The sequence below is a fragment of the Helicoverpa armigera genome, chromosome 4 (assembly GCF_030705265.1).
Source record: "Helicoverpa armigera isolate CAAS_96S chromosome 4, ASM3070526v1, whole genome shotgun sequence".
Taxonomy (NCBI): Eukaryota; Metazoa; Arthropoda; class Insecta; order Lepidoptera; family Noctuidae; genus Helicoverpa; species Helicoverpa armigera.
This window is the reverse complement of record NC_087123.1, coordinates 4,330,788-4,349,353: the sequence shown is the minus strand read 5'-3', so window position 1 is coordinate 4,349,353 and position 18,566 is coordinate 4,330,788. Positions and strand designations below refer to the sequence as shown.

At 36.7% G+C, this 18,566-nt stretch overlaps 1 protein-coding gene across 2 annotated transcripts in view; it reads right to left on the bottom strand.

The window, feature by feature from the left end:
• Positions 1–17,864, bottom strand: part of LOC110384162 (polypyrimidine tract-binding protein 1) — a 348,419-nt gene extending 330,555 nt beyond the window's left edge. For both annotated transcript variants that reach the window (XM_049847022.2, XM_021345297.3), the window contains exon 1: positions 17,050–17,864. The gene's annotated coding sequence lies outside the window, so the exon portion shown is untranslated. The remainder of the gene's footprint in view (positions 1–17,049) is intronic.
• Positions 17,865–18,566: the final 702 nt, after the last annotated feature.

Below are 18,566 nucleotides of genomic sequence, written 5' to 3'. Positions count from 1 at the left end.
GCTGAGGCAGATAAGACATCTCGCCACACAAAAGTAGGTAAATTCGCGACGAATGTTTGCAATAACTATTATATAGCAGTATAGCAGACACATTTTTCTAACGATCATATTGAACAGATTACATACAAATTAAATTATATTTCATACGTCTAAAATAAACTAGCAGTAACTATCCAATGCAAAGATATATGATCATTTCCTGTTAACGATGGAGTAAATGTAATCGATTTTTGGAAGACATCCAATTTTTTTCTCTAACTATATTCTTGCGGCTGGCACTAGTTATCACTGAATGATATTTGATTCCTCGTACAAAATTAATTCTATTTTTAGGAAGTTACATTCGCTCTTTTGATGTTAAAGACTGACACGTAAAATATTGTAACACATAAAACGTCGCCGTTGTTTCCAATGACGGCGATGATGGCACGAATGTGAATTATTTTAAAGTTTGTGGATAATGCAAAACGCGGAATGAATACGGACATTGACGCTGATAGGAAGGTCTGAATAGTTATAATACTAATCATGTTCTATATTTAGGAGTTGAAATCTTGAGTCGCTAAGTGAAGGTCAGAGTCGCGGTCCGTCACGTGGAGCCGGTCATTTTGAGCCATTAACCGATACGCTTCATGATTCACACACTGAATGGTCCCCTACGTTAACGAAAACGTCTTGTTACGAAACTTTATAGCTATTAGTACATCAAGATTCAGTATATGTTCAGCAGATTTTTAAATTAACATTTTATGAAGGAAAGCACTCTGCCTGCATTACACGGTACATGTTAATTTAGACGAGATGTAAGAAAATATTTCGTTGGGATTGGAGAGAAATGTAGTGAATGTGGGGCGTTCGTGAACACAAATATCTTTCCCCACAGAAGCCAAAACAAAGAAAGTGGAAATAAATATTAAATAATACCGCAATCCACTATTTTGGAGACTGCAATAACTGAAATAGATCGAACGAAAATAGTTCAGTAGAAGCAAATCACCAGAAATATTTCGTCTTTCATGAATTATGATAATCATTTCAATTGGCCGTAAAATTGTAATGGATATTATGTAGCTGATAGTTGGTGACATTTTTATTAGATTACACTTACTAGTTACAAACTTCTCAAATAGAATCTAAATGATATTTCTCAAAAAGTTTTCGCACAATATTCAATCGAGAAAATGAAAGATTCATTCGATGAGCGGAATATAGTGTTAACCTAACTAGACATGTGCCGTCGAAGTATCAGTTTAGTAGTTCCTAACTAATTTACGTCAAGCTCCGGTGCGAGGGCGTGAACTTGTGATCGCTACTTATTCGCCCAATTATAACTTGCACCGCATTACATTTACACCCTCATTATTAACGAACGCTTTTAATGACTCCCTAACAAATTAATACTCTACAGAGTTGCCAACTTCGGAAAAATGGGGAGAAAAATTAACTGAAAGCGGATATGTTGGCCGCCGACGTGATTATTACGGCGTTGGAAAGGTTGCCAGTAATTAAATTTTGATTTGAGCGTTTGAATCAAATTATGCGTTGCCTGTGTTGGACCTAAATATTTACTGTGGGACTGAAAATGCCTACCCAAAAATATGATGTGGTTATTTACCAAACACATTATTCTGTGATGTCAGTTAATTTCGTAGTTCAATGAGTAAATCAGCATTCGGATTTTGCGTAGTTAATTAAAATGACAATGTCTTTCTGTAATGCTCTTACAGAAGTAAATCCTATTACAGACAGCGGTGAGCAAATATTGATCTTATTATAGCAAGTAGGGAAGGATTATGTTTAAGAGCTTGCTAATTAGAGAGATAACCTCCTTAACAATCCACCGATCCTATATAAACAAACCCGAGACTTAATAAACAATCAGTTTCATCCGACCCACTCGATGATAAAACCATAATAATGAAATCTACAATAATCATAGTTTTATTCGTGAAATTGTGTTTTTATGGGTATTTCAATGACAAAAATTGATTAAGCTGAATTGGATTTCAAATACAATTTACAAGGACTCTTTTCTTTTGATTTAATATTTGGATAACAAGAAAAAACAGTCAATGTATTACTGGATCGATTTTTCACGCTGATAACAGCGACTGAGGAAAATTCTGTAGTACACGGTCTTTCCGTATTGGATTAGAAATCGACGAATGCTCATTTATGATTACAAGTACAGAAATTGTTACAAGTACTTATATTAAAATGTTATCGATTGCACACATCTTGTTAGTGTTCGAGTCGTAATAAACTTTTGTTACGCTAGAATGAAACGTACAACGCATATTATTAGGAGCTGCGTTTTTTTTAATCTGTGGTCTTTCCTAATAAGTACTAACTTTTACACCATGAAGATTTGTTAGTTGAATCTTTATGCCTGGTACAAATGGATCCGCTCTCACTTCATTTCGTCATCATCGTCTTCCGAAGATTTATCATCCTTGGTACTAATATAAAGTATCTTAAAAAAGGCCGAATATACTGTTTTATATTGACAAAATCCTTGTTACATTAGTGAGAATTTATCAGCCCGTAGGCTGATTTCAAGGAGTGTACCAAGGGACTATAAAACTTTTATCCACGCTAAAAAGCAGCGAAGCAGATCTTTAATCAACCAAGCGACTGTTTGTCGCGACTGGTCCTCAGGGACGAATCCGCGACATAAGTTATAGCACCATCAATGCCAATTGTTAAATTTATAGGCCATTATTTTATTGTTTAGTTAGCTAAGAGTATATTGACGTTACGGTTCATGCTCAGTCATGACGTCAAACAAAGCTTAGGCGTCATCCACATCCTACGGATCAAGTAATAATAGAACAAACGGAATGGATTACTCTGATTTAGTACATGTTTACAATGTGTGTGGTGTGCCTACATGGTAATCTTTCATTTCTGGCTCATTGCTAAATTGTTGAAGATTCTATGGTTTGCGCACTGGCTGTAATGTTTGCATTTTGATGTAGTATATCTGTATTCGTTATAAGTATCTAACCGAGTTTGGCTGTCGCTGGTAGAGGAACATCAGCGTGACAGTGAGCCTCTGATGCCAGAGCAGTCTTAGCAGCAAGATGTGTTATCATCTCTATTGCAGTGCATAGCAACAAAGCAGGAGTTAATGTCATGACTGATCATGATATTTGAGGAAGAGGATAGTAAACTATTATTTACAATGATACAACTTAAATCGCAACGCATGCACTTCCTACAAATAATGCATTTATTGGCTACGTTCCGTCTGCCTAGAGGCAGAAGGTAGACCTTCACAGTGGGCTTGAACTACGTTGTGAATCCCTTTTAAATATATAAGCCAAACCTTCTTCACACTCAGGTTGGTGTTATACACACAAATCACATACACAAACATTCTTCTCAAACAGCCGGGGGCCATTCAAATATTTGTGTCCTTTTATAAAAATCGAACTCGCAAGGTTCGTGGCCCGTGGGCCCAGAAGGGTGAGTGGGGGTTCTGCGGTAACACTATCCATTATCCAAAAGCCAGCGTAATATTGATGAACGCGGTTTATGCACTCTACAGAGCTATCGGTATACTAAGCTAACCAATGTATAGGTAAGCAATTGTAAATAAGGCAATTAGTAATACTGATGACGTATTGACTCTTGCCCCAGCATCCGCTTAAAAATATTTCTATGACCTAGTCACATTTTCTGCATCGGTAAATAAATTATGAGTTATTTATTAGTGGGTATTTGTAATATTCAGATCCGGTCGAAGATATAAATAATAAGAATTGTGTACACTTACATTTAGGTTGGCACTGTAAAAGAATGGAAGGCTTGTATGAGCGATGCTCAGAGAAAAAATGTTCGTCCGACCGTACTACCTTCCGTACCGTTATCAAGAAAATACGGCTCCGTAAAATTTTGATATCTCGCCAAATATAGAGATAACGTAATACATTCCAAGAAAATTCATGATTTCTGGATTATGAACAAGAAATAAGTTCCGAAGGTGAAGTACTCATACAGATAGGCAAAAACTGAGAATAAAAGGGACATCAATAATTTATTAAGCCTTACTGAATTACACATATTTTACCAGCATACCAAGCAGAGTCGCTTTAAACGCACGAAGCTGTGAATGGAAATTTAAAAGCTTTTAGGTTAACAATTCTTGCGTGGCATATTGGAGTAAGTAGCTCTTTCAGGGGTGCATTGGTCCGGCGAAATTCTAATGTGCACCGGGATTTATGGGCGACTTGCAATGTATAATGTGAATACGGGGCTTTAGAGGCCGTTCAATATGCGTGGAGTATGGCTAAAAGCATATCGCTATAATATTCCGTACGATCCCAGCTATAACCCGATTTCCAGACTATTAACGATTACGGCAGGAAGGAAGCATGTCCTATATTCATGTTACTGTCTTCTGCCGCTGTGCACGTAACAGTACTTGTATCATACATTGTTAAGTTGCATCTATGAATTGAATCGTAGCATTAGAGTTAAATCAAATGCATATCGGATTTCTACACTGTCTCGATAGCTATATTTTGTGTAAAGATTTCTCATATTCACGCCGGAGTTACTACAAAAGCGATTCAAAAAGTCTAGCCCACGGGGATTGTGTCTCCTGCACTAACAAAACCTTGTTTCAGTGCCTATGCTCTGCGAATAAATGCGATCTGAATATATTATCGGGCGCATTACGTACGATTCGCTTGAGGCGCGTATCTACCCGAGGCTACAGAATTCAGTTGCACACTTTTCCAACTTCATCCTCGCCTGGTACAAAAGACATCTCTTTTATAGTGCACAAGTATTATCAGGCGCCGAAATATAATACAAAATGTTCTTCACATTTTATAGGAATGGTATAATGGCTTTGGAGCGCTCAAATAAAGTTGGTATTCAAATTGAGGCGTTGAGAGGTCGAGTCCGTTCAATTTGGTCTTCGAAGATTTGTTGAGGCTGGCTTATAGTTGAGGTCTCATCGAATGTCAAAACACTAGGAGCTGTGCTAACTACGCTTAGTTAACTTCAATCGGGTAGCGCCACCGCGGGGTGAGGCCGAACCGTAATTAATTACTGCTGTCGCTGACAAGCGAAGGCTGCTAAGTACCTATCGTTTCATAAATAAACTGTATAGCTTTACGTAGGCACAGGTTACTAGTATTAATAACAGATCCGTCAACGAGATCGTGAAGAATTTTAAATTATGTTTTCATTACACGCTTTTTACACGCTTTTTATTAGCTTCACCTGTATGTTTGTATGTTTGTAGGTTTGTATGTTTGTTTGTAACCGACTTCTTTGGGCGCGATTTTGACCCACTTTAAACGGCCAGATTTCGTTCAAACTTTGTAGATTTATTGAGGACCGATGACAATACACTAATTTGATAAAATTATTCCATTTTTAACCGACTTCCCAAAAAGGAGGAGGTTACACATACACATCGATTACTCCGAGGTTTATAGACCGATTTACGTGATTCTTTTTTTGTTCGACTCGGAATAGCTGCCAGTTGGTCCCATAGTCATCAAGTCAGGATCTGATGATGGAAACCCTGAGAAATCGAGGGCAACCTTCAAAACTTGTAGGCATACATAGGGTAAAAACTTGACACTCAGGTGTACGCCTAAAAGCACTATTCAGCTGTGAAGATTTGGAGCTGACCTGATGATGGAGACCAGAGAGGGTCGAGGGAACTCGACAACTGAATATGTAAACTACCTCGTGTTTGGGCTTAAATTATTTGTATTGACAAGACCTTTGCAACAGTGAAGGTTTGGTGCTGACCTGATGATGGAGACCAGAGAAAGTCGAGGGAACTCGACAACTGAATATGTAAACTACCTCGTGTTTGGCCTTAAATTATTCGTATTGACAAGACCTATGCAACAGTGAAGGTTTGGAGCTGACCTGATGATGGAGACCAGAGAAAGTCGAGGGAACTCGACAACTGAATATGTAAAATACCTCGTTTGGACTTATATTCTTTGTATTGATGAGAACTTCCCACTTGTATGGATAGCGACAACTATTCGTATCACAGAAAAGCTTTAAATAAATAACCTTTTTACAAAAAAATTAAACCGACTTCCCAAAACATTAAAAAGGAAAAAAATACTAATTTTAGGTGCATCGGCCTAGAAGTCGGTGGCAAAATTAACTTAGTAACGTCCATTAGACACCGACTTCTAGGCTTTTCAATTTGCAAAATATGATTTTTGTTAATTTATATAATTTTCATCTATAGTCGATAAGGTAAGAAAATTAATTACAATTTTCTAGAATTTTTCTCTACAGTCGGTAAGGCAGGACTCGATGTTAATTTTTATTTCCAATGATTATCTTTAGCCGTCTTCTCTAATATTGACAAATTTTTGTATACTAAAGAGAATTTTAATTCTACAAAACAAATAATAGCTTTAAAACAAACTAAAAAGTGGAAAATAAATAATAGTTTAAAAAAAAACTAAAAAACACGCTTTTTATAGAAAAACGAACTAAAAAATAGAAAATAAATTTTGATGAATTTAAATTAAGAAAACAGTGTTAAAAATTTCAATGAATATAAATTAATAATAGTGTGAATACAAAAAAATATTTAAAAAAAGCGTGGGGTGCTTTTTAAGATATTATCGAAATGAAAATCACTCTACTCATATCTGTCAATAAAATATTTATAACTATTGACACCATGCACCCCACGCTTTTTTTAAATATTTTTTTGTATTCACACTATTATTAATTTATATTCATTGAAATTTTTAACACTGTTTTCTTAATTTAAATTCATCAAAATTTATTTTCTATTTTTTAGTTCGTTTTTCTATAAAAAGCGTGTTTTTTAGTTTTTTTTTAAACTATTATTTTTTTTCATTCTTGCCATACCGATTGATACACAAAGGTATTGTTGATACATCCAAAACGCATTGTCATTTAAATATATAGAATATTATTTATTAAGAGATCATGACCCATCTATATCCGCAGACATGTCCCCAAAGAAATAAATCAGATTTCAAATATGCGCTCAAAGGTAAATGCAAACACATACGTTAGTCCTAACAAAATAAGGATCGGAAATACATACTTATAAGTGGTCACTCAAGACGGCTCGGCGCTTCGATCTGTCTAGTTATTCATGTCATAGTCACTTTATCCCAAATTGCACGCTATTGAAAAGAAATATTCCCAGAAATAATACCACATCGTTTAAACCACAAAAACTCAAGCAGTTAAACGAGACCGAAAGTGGACTAGTTAGTTTATTCATGAATTCGGCCCCAACCGAAATCGAACATCAAGTAGGTACTTATACGTCGGCAGAGTTTTAAAGCGACTAAGTACTTAACTGAGCTTATCTATCCAAGTTTCAGTAAGCCAGCTGTATCAGTAATAACCAGATAGATTATTCGAATCCAATTGGTGGCCCTATTTACTTATTCATTGTCTATTTCGATTTCATTTGTTCCAACAGAAAATGTCTCGTTCGATTGTACTGATTCGATTAATAGCTAATAAGGAGTTATTCAATAAGAACTCTCTGGGTTCCTATACAGCAGCAGACTAAAACTACCTGCGGTGCACGCGCCACAACAGACCTCTCATAAAAAAAAGTTTTTATGCTACCAACAAGTTCCGAAGCGACTGGTGTAAGTTTTTTGCAGCCCGTTTTTATACCTGGCAATAATACATTTCGTGCTGTTTAATTCTTAAGGGTTACAAGGAAAATAATATTTAACTCTGATCGAATGGTAATTATTGCGTAATACACGTTCAAGAGTATAAAACCGGTGCAGACCTCCACTTGAATCGATGACATCACCAAATAAATCTGCCCGTCTGCTGTCGAGGAGTCGGATGGCGGGACTCGCCCGGATCCGGTTGTTAAGCTCAATCGAAACTATTTTTATTACCGTTGATGTTGGCATAAATAAACTATTTCTATTCGTTTTAAATATTTCTGTGGTGGCGCGTCCAAGCAATGGTTAACACAAAAACTTTAAAAACATTCATAAATTCATTTGGATATTTTGGTATCAGCCGTTCCGCTATTACATACGTCACATTAAGAAGCTCTAATGTTGGTATCGCGCTTCTTTGTGGAGTCAACATTTTCTCGTATTAGAGCATCAATTCATCCGGATTCTGGAGAAGTGGCCATCAATTCAGCTAAAGCAGACATATTCTGTTTTATAGCACTCGGTCTCTAGTTTCAACAAGTGTCAGAATTATGTTCGGGAGACGTTCCAAAAATGTGGATGAAACTGCCCCCACGTGTGACAAATGGGGTGTCTTCTGCCTAGAGTTATGTCAAGGTTCAACCTTCTAAATTCATTTTAAAGTATGTCATCATACTTTAAACAAGCAATAACGTCTTCGAGAAGTTTAGAAACACAGTTTGATACTTCACACGATGATATGAAACTTGTTCCACCGCGTGCACTCACTGCAGGTCGCCTAGGAGACGAGACTCAATTACATGGTTATATGGAAGATACTGGTAACAAAGTGATATGATCTATCTTACCCACTGGTACTGAAGAGAAGTACTTTATAGTGTGCTCCGAACCTTATTGTATTTAAGTCCGAATGTGCTTGACTGTCAATTGTAATTTTCTTTTCGAAGAGAGATAGAACAGAAGCCAGTGTAATAATAACGTGGAAGCTTAACCATATCATGGGATAAAAGCAGAGAATCAAACTGTCAGTAAGAATGCTCTTCATAAAAATGAGTAAGGACACTTAATAACTGCATTATATCCTAATTCCCAAGATCCAAGAGCGGATTACCTTAAGAGAAAGGTGAAGAATATTCAAATCGCCTTATTCCGATCTTCAGCTAACAAAAATACAAAGTTTTGCTTCTTAAACTAGGTGCTTGAGGCAAACTTTACGCAATATAACCCGCTGAACTTTGAGTCGCGTGGACTTGCTATAACATTTGTTTTGGTTATGCACTCTCTAATGCACACGTTTTAAGTTTGTACATAAATAACTTGAGTCGACTCCCGCGGCTGACTTCTGACCTCGCCTTCAGAATACTGGCATTCATTGCAATGTTGAGTAATGATAATTGTTAACCCTACGATGCACTGCGCAATCCGCGATGAGGCGACTGTCATTATCTTTCTCATGATGACTTGAAAGTAACCTTAAATTAATAAAACATTAAGAAACTATGTAATAAAGTAAATAAGGCAGTGGATGAAACTTTGTTTGAAGAGTTCATCAGTTGATGAATAAGACAAAATAAATATCTAACCTACAGAAAAAAAATACTTCGATACTAAGTAGTTAATAATCAGCTGATTTCATAACCTCTACAAAATTGAAAACATTTAAAACAAACTGCAAATTGTAAATAGAAGTTACCTCAGCCTGGCCACCCAAGAGCGTATTGACTCTAATACTTCTTAGTGAAGTAGATACTTGACTAAATAAGCATTAGGTAACTCTCTAGCCAGCAACTGGAATTACTACTGGATGTAAGACTCTACTAAACCGACTGGTTAATACTGGTTATGCTAATGCAGGGAGGATGATGCGTGCCAAAGGTCAGATTCTGTGGTACCTACAAAAAAGTCGAAAATTATGTGATGTGTGATAGTTTTTTTAGGTAGAAAAAGGTAAAAAGTCGGTTCTAATCGAGTAAATATCAGACATCGAAATAATATCCGATCAAATACCTAATAAAACAAATTGTTTTTTCATTATATATAGGCAAAAAATCTCTGTCGCGTCATTATTAAATCTGGACAGGATCCGAATCAGTGCCGTTTTTTTTTAATTTCAGATAAACAGATGTGAATAACAATCTGACTGTTTTCGACGACGGCACGTGTTGCAAAAGTCGAAGTTTTATTGGAAACATTATTAAGAGATTACTGTCATGGTAATTCAATTGAAAGGATTTGAATTAAGTCGTGATCATTTGATCACCAGTCAATGCCACCCGTTGTGACTCTGTCGTTACTCTAGCGATAGCTAGACCGAACTAGATTTTTTTTCTACAGCACCTTTAATCCACGTTACAAAGTAGATACAACCTATACAAAGTACGTACTCTGTGGTTCATTAAAAAAATATACTTGAAAACGTCGGACATTGTTCCACTTCTATTTTAATATTTCATTCTACAACTCTGAATAATACGAAGCAGGTAAAAAATATGAGTATGGAATGTATGAAAATATTATTTCGCGCACTCTAAGGGATGGGGTGACGTTTCGCCTTTAAAAATTCAACGAACTTACCATCCCCGCATCATTTTAGACTAGTCGGGTAAGAATAACAGGAGTGAAGTACACGTGGCCATACTCTCTAACTTGTATCAATAACACGTTATTTTGAATGGTTATTCGTGTCAAGATTTACCTTGAAAACGCGTAGGTATAAACCTAGAAATCGATTTTTCAATTAAATATTTTCATACAATCACCGTCAGAGTTAGTTACAACACAAGTATAATTGGATCCATTAATTTATAAATTATGTATGCCGCGTCAAATGTTCATCAATAAATTCAATTTCAATTTATTTCATTATCAGTTTCCCATCCCAAAATAATTGAATGTGGGCGCTGAGTTAATCAAAGAAATGTTTTGAATGACAGGGCGAAAGCAAGTCTTTGTGTAGTAAATAGAAGTTATCTAGTTTATATATGATCGCACTAATTCCTTTTGATACTCGGCAAGTAAATTGGCAAGCGTACCACACGTAACCACATTATAGCCAGTCTGTTGTTTGCTTTCCAGCTTGCAACAACACTGGATTAGGATAGCTTAAGTAATTACAGCTGTACCAAGTTAACAACAAACAAGGGGATTAACAAAAACTGGTTAGAACCGGTGCTCGGTTGCTAAAACTTATGTAACATTTCCACTGACAATATTTATTTAAATCCTACTTTGTGATTAGCATATTTTTATTTTATAAACTTTTTTGTGGTCTGCGTATTCGAAGTTCGAAAAAGTTTTAAAATAATTTTTCACAAAGATAAGCCTTTTGTCTTGGACTGTACTCGTATGAAAACCAAGAGAATCTATTCGAGTGTATTTGGCAACGACTACAAGCAAATATGGGAAGATTTTGTGTGCAAATATTTGCTTCGTAGTTATGTACAAGTTCGTTTAACCCAATGAGTGTGAAGATTAGATTTGCGGACAAAAAATTACTGCAAAAACTTAATTGCAATTGATATTTTAGTATTAATGACACTATCACATGACTTGTGAGGTCATGGCGTGTTTTCCTCATAGCAACAATCAATTAAATAAACTTTATATATTTATTATTCATATACCTACGACTAAGGAATTTAAGATTCAGTTTATGTGTTAAAATATTATTTTCATTTTATTAAGTTATTTTTAATTCTTAGAAATACCTACTATGACGAGCACAAATCCAGGTATTTTGCAATTTGTTGACTCATACTTGACTATTGTATTCAAAACTCGTGTAAAGTTCTAGACTGCGCGTGCGCAAGTCCCTATGTTTCAGTTCAAAATAATTGTGTTTCTTCAGTATTTTAAGTTGTAAATAGACGAAAACAAATATCGATATTTGTGAGTATAATTTGTGTTTAAAAAATTCCCATAGTCAGGAATTTTCAAGAGTGGTGATATATTGGCTATACATATAGTATGGATATACATACATACATATATCTAGTAGGTACTACGTAAATCCCAACAATTTCACCAAATCTTTACAGAAAAGAGTCGGATTTAAACCAGATCCCGAATATTCAATGCTAAGAAAAATTATTCACCCCTTAACATTTTAAGTGTCAAGTGTATCCGAGTGTAAAACTGATGCTGTCCATTTGCCGGGCGAAGGGATTCTTCTTCAACAAAAATCGATTCTAACTTGGACTCCTTTCTGGTGCGAGTTTTTGTACTAAGAAGGTTAGTAGGAAAGCATCTTTCAGAATTTTTCTGAAAGTTAATTATCTTATAGTATTATTATTTAACAGGAAATTATTTGTTTATTAACTTGCTTGAATACGCTAATCTCTTAACAAGCTGTACAGAATCGATTTTTCAGATCTTTCAGTTTTAGATGCCCCATTTATCGAGAATGGCTGTATGCACATTTTTATCTAGGTGCGCGAAGTAGATCCTGCGGGCCGCGGATAAAAATCTATAGGCTATGTATACTAATGCAAAGTTCCTTCAAAATCCATTCAGTATTTTTAAACTTCGTAAACGGCGTCAGACGTGATGAGATTGATACCAATTAAATTAAATGACATAGGTAGGTACATAACGTCCTAGAATCCTGCCTATCATCTTTGAAAAATAAGAAGTAGACGTACCTACATAGGTATAGGATTGAAACTTTATTTGACCTGTGTTTGCGGGCTTGCGTAAATCCAGCAACTTTGCGAAAGAGTTCCAATGTTGACAACATGCTAAGGTTGAAAGGTTACTGTTTAAAAGTCACTGAAGTTTCATAGTTCAGTAGGTACCTGTGTGTACGTTAGCTAGATAGATTCTTATAGATAGGTCGACGTCATCATCATCAGCCTATCGCAGTCCACTGCTGGACATAGGCCTCTCCAAGTGCACGCCACTGAGATCTATTTTCGGCTTCTCGCATCCAGCTCCTGCCAGCCGTCTTGCGCAAGTCATCACTCCACCGTGCCTGAGGACGTCCTACACTACGTTTGCCGAGGCGTGGTCTCCACTCTAGAACTCGTTTACCCCAACGGTTATCGGTTCTTCGGCTAATATGGCCAGCCCACTGCCACTTCAGCTTGCTGATTCGGTAGGCTATGTCGATGACCTTGGTTCTCTGACGGATTACCTCATTTCTGATGCGATCCCTCAGAGAAACGCCGAGCATAGCTCTTTCCATAGCCCGCTGAGCGACTTTAAACTTGTGGACCAGCCGTACCGTCAGTGTCCACGTTTCGGCTCCGTAGGTCATGACAGGTAGGACGCACTGATTGAAGACTTTTGTCTTTAGGCACTGTGGGATCGACGATGTTAGGACTCGACGTAGCTTCCCAAATGCAGCCCAACCCAACTGAATTCTCCTATTCACCTCGTCCTCAAAGTTGTTTCTACCTAACTGCAATGTCTGCCCGAGGTATACATATTTCCGAACAACTTCGAGAACGGCGCCGTGTATCGCAATCGGTTCCGGTAGAACATGTTCATTGAACATGACCTTGGTTTTGTCCAAGTTCATCCGTAGGCCGATGCGTAGAGAAGATTCAGCCAAGTCGTTCAGCATCTGTTGTAGGTCCTGCAGCGTTTCCGCCATGATGACGATATCGTCAGCAAATCTCAAGTGAGAGATGTGTTCGCCATTGATGTTGATGCCGCGTCCTTTCCAGTTCAGCGTCTTGAACATATCCTCCATTGCATTAGTGAACAGTTTCGGGAAATAACATCCCCTTGTCTCACTCCTCGATGCAACGGTATGGGCCTTGTTTGCTGATTCTGTACTTGGACGGACATTGTAGCGGCTTCGTAGAGACATCTCATCACTTGGATGTATCGCCAATCTACTTGACAACGCTGCAGGGACTCCAGAACAGACCAGATTTCAACCGAGTCAAAGGCCTTCTCATAGTCCACAAATGCTAGACACAGGGGCTGATTATACTCTTCGGTCTTCTGTATAATCTGCCGCACTGTGTGGATGTGGTCTATGGTGCCGTATCCGCTCCGAAACCCAGCCTGCTCCGGTGGTTGGAATTCGTCGAGTCTTCGCGCAAGTCGGTTCGTGATCACTCTTGAGAACAGCTTATATACGTGGCTTAGGAGGGAAATGGGTCGATAGTTCTTCAACTGGGTTTTGTCTCCCTTTTTGAAGAACAGGACGACAACACTCCTACTCCACGATAGGTCGACGTATAACTACATAAGTACCTACCTATATGTAATTTAAATCGTCATAAGTAGGTATGAGATTATGAATGTGACAATAGGTTTATTTATGCCTTTATGTAGGTGTAACGTGATAAAGGTATCCTCCATTCATTAAATTAGATCTACGCACAGGCAGGTTCATAGGTATGTAGGTAGGTATTCAACGAAACTGTCCCACCACGTGATTGATAGTTACCTACATAGGTACCTACCTTTCTAAGTTGGTACCTAGGTACCTACGTTATATTTCGCACACTATTCTACTATCTACCTAATTACCACCTATGGTTGTATGTAAGTAATTAGGTACTAATCATTGTAGGTGCCTAAGCAAGTACCTAGGTACCTATGTATTAGGGTCATTTCGCCTGTTCGCGACCATCGCCCAGTTCGCGTCCATTTTGCCGATCTCCTTTAAAAAAACTTCGAAAACAAGATAATTAACACACCAATCAAACGAAAGATCATTACCGCTAATACGTTAATGTATAAGAGGCACGCACAGATAGACAAAAGTTCTGTGCGTCCAACCAATCCTTTTAGAAAAAATAATTAGTCTAGGCTCTTCAACAAGAAAGCGCAAACACGTTGAATTTTAGATAAAAATTAGTGTGCAGCGGCGTATTTGATGGTAAGTTTTATATTGTTTTATGTGAATTTTAGGATAGATAGCCATTTCTACAGTTTAATGATGAATAAAGGTATAATGTTTTTTATGAATTTGGTAATGTTTTTTATATTTAACGAATAAAATAAGGTGGACGCGAATTACTACATCGAATTTTACAAAACTTCCACTTTGCGTCCACAATGGACGCGAACTAAAACTATCCTCTATACTAATAAACCAAATTGCGTCCACTGTTTTCGTTAAATACTTGCTTATAAAAAATAATTAAAACATGGGTACTGTTTAATATATTAAGATTAAACAGTAAATTTTTTATTTTTTTTTGTTATTTTAAATTAAAAATCAACATTATCATCATTTAAAATTCACTTTAAAAAAATAAAAATAATTTTTCTCAACATTGGTTTAAGTAACTTAAAATTAGGCAATTAATTTTGCAACTTGAAAAATAAACAGTAATCAGTTCTGTTAATTTTACCCTAAAATCACAGGGAAAGACCCGCGTTGATTATAGTAAGTTTTTGGCCATATTAAATTAACAAAACAATATAACAATTTTGTCTAAACATACAACTAAAAGAATTGTTGAGTCAATAAATTATCAGACAAGGCATATTCTTTGAATATTTTTTTTATCGATTTATTCTTCTCTCGAATATCATTTAATGCTTTCTTTAAGTCTTCTTCTGTGTATGTTGTCTTTTCCTTCTTTTTTCCTGTATCCGAAGAACTTATCTTAAATGAAATTACTTAATATATTAAGATTAAACAGTAGGTACATTTTTTTTATTAAGATATATACGTGGTTATAATTAAATTATATTTTTTCTATTTTTTTATTAAGATATATATATATATACGTGGTTATAATTAAATTATAATTATAATTTAATTATAACCACGTATATATCTTAATAAAAAAAAATTACTGTTTAATCTTATTTTAAGTTACTTAAACCAATGTTGAGAAGAATTATTTTTATTTTTTAAAGTGAATTTTAAATGATGATAATGTTGACTTTTAATAATTAAGTTTATTGTTAAATAAAGAAATTGATCTAATACAATCTTTCTTTATTAATTCTTAAAAAAATCACCTCTATATTCCTTTTCTAAGCTACTGGACGCGAACTGGACCATGGGTGGACGCGAATTGGATTTTGTGGACGCAAACTGGGTAAAACGCCTAATTTTGAGGTTTATCGATTTAAATAGAAAACGTAAGATATTTCTAATACAACTGAAAGTTAATCTTAAAATAGAGTATATAAGGAATACATTACACAAATTTGACATGGAAATGAGTGCTGGAGCATTTTTATTATCGCCGTCAAACTTGCCAACTGCACTAAATGGTCGCCAACAGGCGAAATGACCCTATAGAGCTGTGAATTTTAATCACAGATACATTAAAATTCACAGGTACTTACCTACCTACCTGTCTAAGCAGGTACCAGTTACAAACCCTCCTCTATAATAGGTTTAATAAAAAATCTACATAGGTACCTAGATAAATAGGTAATAGCTAATTAAACCTTATCTCAAATGTTATGCATGGTAAAGATCCTTTGTTTATCTTAATAAACTTATAAGTCAGCAACTAACATTAGTTACACAGGTGAGTACCTACTTACCTATTATCCTTGACTGTTCATTGAACTTTGTTACAAGTAGGTAGGTAACCTATGTAACTATCTATCTATTTACGAATCTGTGTTTCCACGTGTTCGTGTACCGAGAGCACGTAGTAGGTATCGCCTAGGTAGGCAGGTACGTACCTACACAATCTAAAAAGAACAGCCATGCGTGTAATAACAACGTGAGGTACAGACTACATACAGCAAAATTATCTAAAAAATAAATAACAAACAAAAAGATTGGCAATTTGTCGTCTCTACTCTACATGGGTACCTATCTAGGTAGGTACCTGTCGGTGCACATCTCAAAACTCGCATCTAATTCAAAGAAATCGGAGCCATAACAATAATAAACTTTGAACGAGGTTCAACTACAGTTGAATCTCCAAGTTTATGCCCCTTCAAAACATTTAAATAATAAAAAAGTCGAATAAAAAATTAAAAGCAAAGTTTGTGCGGGAGAGTCGTCAAACGTCATTTCGTTTAATTGGTTCTACTCCTCAAACCAGTTGTGTGTTATTCGAGAGCGAGTGGGATGGAAGAAGTTGGGATGCTCCTGTGATGACGTCAGCCAACCAATAGACTAATGAATAAACTAACAGAACGCACAAATGTAAAAAAAAAAAAAAAAACCTCAAAGGACCGCAACAGTGCCCGCGAGACGCATCAAAACCAAACGAAGTTTTTTTACTGCAACACCTTTTTATTAAACACTGCACGACGCACGTGTGTTGCACTGGTTTTGTGAACTCCTGCCAAACGTTATCATTTAAAAGTTTTAAGGCCAGTAGGCAGGACATTTCGCGCAGTCATAAAAGCAAATAAAAATAAGAACTAATATTTTGCAGCCAACTAAGTTATGATATTGCATTCCAGACGTAAGAGTTCGCAGAGCACTGTGAAAACTCACCTTTGTAAAGAAGTTCTGTGCGCGCGCAGGTAAAACACCGAAATCCCACAGGTGAACGTTATCCTTGACTTTAAATTTTGAAAAAAAAAAGATTCGGTTCGGTCAACCGACTTGTGACGGCGGGCCCTCGGCAGACACGTTCGTGCGTTGCTGTTTAGCGACGCACCACGACAAAACTACAACACTGTCACAGTTTGTTTATAAAATTATGAAGCACTTATTAATAATTTCGATGACCCGACTGCGCATGCCCGTGCAACACGCGCCTCTTTCGAATATGTAAGGTTATGTTTAAGTTGGAAGCACTTCCTTCTGGCTTCACTTCACCGGTACACGCACTTCACACTAGTTTCCCAGAAGAATCTTATTAGAACAAATCCGTGCGAACTTTTTTCCGACAACGCTTACACACGAATCACAATCGGAACACTTGTAAAGTTTTTGACACAAGAATTCTTTATTAGTACTACCAGAAACCGACACTTTAGCACCTATTTGATGATCTGCCGGCTCTACCTGCAGCAAACGAAGGCCGTGTACGTATAATAAACACTTAAAAACTCCGGAACCGGTAATAATTTGATTCCGCACGTGAACGTGACACTGTCAAAATAAAAATTTTGTAAACACGGTAACACCAGTAACTCACTCATTTACGGTGAAACATCCCATGTTTGTGACGCGGTGAGGTCCGAGTGACAAATAAACGAATAGAAAAGAAAATAAACGAAGAATACTAAAGTCGTCGACTGTGAAGCCGAGCGTCCGACACTCCTGCTGAGCGCTGTACTAAACGCGAGAGGCCGCGCGACCCGCCCCGCCCCGCGGCCCGCGCGCGTCCCGCCCGCGCCCTGCGACCCGCGCTACTACACCGTATGAAAATAAAGTAACGTTGAAAAAATCACAAGTGCACAAGGGAGGAGCAGAGAGCATAGTTCATCCCTCAGCGGTTATGCAAGTTGTCCGATTGTTTGTTTGTTTGGTAGTAGTGCGGCGAGCGCGGCGCGGGGCGGGCCGGGAGGAAGGCATTCAATTAATCTGACAACACGTGCGTGATGCACCCTCCCGCACTCGCCTCAGGTTATCACACGATTCATTGACTAGCGCCGTTTCTACAATTTTCGCCAACTTTCAACAAGTTTGCAAAGTAAATTATTTATTTACACCGGCTGCTTCAAAAGTTGGACGGAGGAAGAGTTAGGCTGGTCCTTGTGTTAGAAACCGTTATCATGCAATGGAAAGTGCAAGAATGCCGTTACGCTCCTTTTACGAATGTGAACTACCTAGCTATTTAACCGTTTATATTGAATAATAAAGACGCGATTATTGCGTGTTTTATTTTATAATTAATTAATATTTTTATTGTTTTTTTTAGGTCCGAATACCGAATATTTCTACTTACATCCTTATTTATATTGTGCTCCATCGTTACCAACGTTTTTATATACCTATTGAAACGTAATAAAAAAAATATTAATTTATGTACTTATATTGTTAACTTCTGCGAGAGATTTGCA